Raw genomic sequence first — 3,854 nt, 5'->3', positions numbered from 1 at the left:
ATTATAATAAATATAATAATAATATCATAATATAATATATTACAATATAATATATATATATTAATAATATAATATAATAATAATTTGTCCAGTCAAGGTGCGTACAGTTATGGGTGATAAATGCTCTTATGCTGTGCTTAATTAAAACAGTTGTACTGCATGTCACAGTCGGGTCAGTAAACAACACAACAGCAGCAGGTCATGACTCTCTGTCCCCCTGTATGACTGCAAAACAGCTGCATTGATAACACTCCTTCAAGGACAAAGGGAGACTAAACAAAACACACACCAACATATGATAGAGTGAACTCTGCCTCTCATCTGATCAGACTGTCTGACCCTAGAGATGTGTTGAATGTGTCTGCAGCAATTTTGTTTAAGTAAACATGAATTGTGTTTAGGCTCCAGTAATATCGTTGCATGTACAGTAGATGGATAAGGAAGGACCATATTCGGTTATTCCTAACGTTAGTTTAAGTAAGACAGGAAGTAAGAGGAGTTGGCAAGGCGCTATACGAGGTCACACACTGGTCGACTTTTACAGCTTAATCATAATTCTCCTGGATCGAGTGTCACTGAATGTTTCAATGTAACTCATCAAGTCTCCCGGACCATCCTTTTGTCCAAGTTAGTCAACAATAGGATTTTACCAACAGTTTGTGTGAGAAGTCCACAAAAAGACATCAGCTTGGGTAAGTATAAAATCTTAAAGTTTTCTTTCTTTTTTCTTTTGCCTTAACATGTCTGAGCTTTGACGGAATACAAAAGAATCTGTGTGAAGTTTATAGTTCAGCACTGAACATCGAAAACTCAAGGTAAAATCAGAGACCACAGTATGGAGGCATAAGAGTGCTACGTAGCCAAGCTGATCTCTCCAAAAAGACAGTTTTCAGATGTTCAAACCAATCTAAATTAACAAGGAAATCTAAATCTTAAAGTAATCACGACATAAGCTGAATATGTTCTTTTACATTTGTTGAATGATTGTAAGAGCATGAATAAAAAATAAATAAAAGGCTGGAAGAGTGCTTTAACAAGAGGCTGAAAGAGTGCGTTAGCAGTGATGGGAGTATTTAGATAACCACGCCATTTCTAGTGGTTAATATTTTATCACTACTGGGTCAACTTCGGGTTGAGCTCCACACAGGGACCCGTGGTGAGGGGAGCAATATAAGCTCTATGATTTGCGCTTTAGTGGCTGTCTAAAAAATTAGCCAAAATCTGCACCATTCCTTTTTGTAGAGTATGCTTCCAAAAATTCCATCCAGGCATAATAAAGACTCTGCAGTGGAAGTGTGTTCTTTGGAAATGGGGGCGTCTGTATTGCTACTTGCAGAGATGGACCATGGATTATTGTGTACACAAGATGTTAAAGTTTTGGATTTAGTGGTATTTACCGAATCACCATCGCTGTAATATGAATTCAACATCTAAAGCCTACAAAATGTGGAGACTGTGGATGCTGCTGCAGTGTTTATTGATGTGTATGTCTGTGTGTTGAATGTGTTGCACTTTTTTCAGATGTCTGGTTGAAATGTTGTAGAAAACTATATGTGTCTATGCGTTTAATGTTTTAATAATATGTAAAAAAAATAATAAAATAAAATAAAAAACACAATCTTCTGATACCAAATTTTCTAATAAAAAACACACAGGACCAGGGTGTCCAACCCTGCCCCTGGAGAGCTACTGTTCTGCGTGTTTTAGGTTTCTCTCTGCTCCAACACACCTGATTATAATGATATATAATGATGTGCTCATTATCATGCAGCTCAAGCTTGTCACACATTTGAAAATACCTTAAGTATCTGGTTTGACAAGAAAAATAGCCTAAGGTGTGAACTCAAGGTGTGAAAAAACGTGTTTGTTCTTTCATAAGAGTAGGAAGAGTTTTTGTTTTTTTATCCATCTTAGTGTCAATAGGTGTTTTTACACTGGACAGGCAGACGTTAATTTAGCTGCCTTTTTTGCAGCCTGGTCCGCAAGTTCCCAAGGAGAGCCCATGGTATATTGCCTTAGGACCTTAATGTGTCGGCTCAGACCCTACACTTATTGGCAGCGCGATTTCCATGTAAAAAGAGTTGATACGGGATGGCAGCACAGGCGTGACTTGGGCTGAGGTGTCGATGACGTAAACTGTTGTCCAACCCTCAGCCAGAGTTTTAAAAGCAGAAAACAGTTGATCAACTACAGGGCTAACTTCAGGGCTAACTTGTTCAGATGCATATGTTGTACATCACTGTACGTCCAACTTTGAGCTTCACGTCACGTCACGTTTATGCCTTTTCCAGAAAGCCGTCTTTTGGAAAGGAGTAATAATACGCCTCGGTTTTACATAGACAGGACGTCAAATTCAGCCTTTCCCTGGCCACAAATGTGACACATTTTCTATATAAAAATCCTTACAGATGTGGAAGAACTGGACATTGGGTAGAGACTTTTTTGCCTCCAAGTGAGTATTTCTGTGGTTTTGCCAATATCCCGGGATTGCAAATTGTGAAATTTCTTTGTTTGTCTCTCTTTGCTCTTGTTGTGCTGAGTGGTTGGGCTTTCTGGCTGAAATCCAAAACTCTTTCCATGATAAAAACAGGTAGGATGGATGTCAGTTTCCGTAGTGAGAGGTCCGCTTTCTCTTTAAGCCCTTCAATGGTGAAATTGACTGTCTTATTCGCTCACCAAGGAGTTGGTTTTGAGCCTTTTCTATAATTTTCTCCACTCTATGCCCTCTCATAGTGGAATTCAAACATAGGCTAGTTGGTGTAAGCCTTTGTTGTTTGCATCTCAGACTGAACCGTAGGTGGTTTCTGTAATCTGCAATTTTCCGAGCCAACCTTTCATGTTCCCGCACCATTTTTAGGGTTGCCAACCCAAATTCTTGTGCAATAAGCCTGTGAATGTTCTCATTCATCTAGGTCATTGTTATCCTCAAAGCAATTTCAGTCAAAAGCAACTGGACTGGTTGTTTGAGCTTGTTCATTTTTCATGAATGGTCTAACATGTTTCTGTATCAGGCTCCGAATCACATAACTTGACAGAGGTTTTCCCTTCCCAAACCAGGCCTAAAACTCATGAATCAAAATTCATGACAGTGCTTTGTGTTGCAAGCCAATTTTTAAATGTCTAAGTCAACTGAGTTGAGTTGTTGCTTGAGACTGTATTGAAGCCAGTTTAGGCTGATATCTCAGTTTGCAGTTAATTTTAACAACAGGGACTTTATTGTATTTCTATATTTTGAGTAGTTTAATGGGAAAATGTTACAAGCCATTTAAGTTGATGTTGCAAAATTTAATGTGTATTTTTGGCCACTTTTGATCTGATCAGTCGTCATTTTTGTTCACTGTGGGTGAAAACTTTGGCCAAGATGGCACCAGCTTCATCTGCAACTCACATCTGTTTTGTTTTTTTTAATTTTATGTCAGCCCCACACACACACACACACACACACACACACACACACACACACACACACACACACACACACACACACACACACACACACACACACACACACACACACACACACACACACACACACACTTAATACTCCTATGGGTCGCTTACATCCAATATAATGAGTGGCTGTTGGTGTCTCCTGCTTCTGAGCCTGTTAACAACGTTTATTTATGAGCATTAAATAGCAGCCTCTGCCTGAGGCCCATGTAACACACCTATCGGCACTATCCATGCTAAGATCTGGATGACTGGTGCTTTGCAGTGTGTAAATAGATCTAGTTTCAGAAGCATGTGCCTTATTCACCTACAGGGGAGGTGGTTCAGTGTTAACTTTTCTGTGCTTAAATTTCATCTCAACTCAAAACTGAATTTGTATTTCATCTGGTGTCTATGTAGGTAAA

This window comes from Echiichthys vipera (assembly GCF_963691815.1).
Source record: "Echiichthys vipera genome assembly, chromosome: 20".
Classification (NCBI taxonomy): Eukaryota; Metazoa; Chordata; class Actinopteri; order Perciformes; family Trachinidae; genus Echiichthys; species Echiichthys vipera.
Note: the sequence above shows the minus strand (reverse complement) of the source record.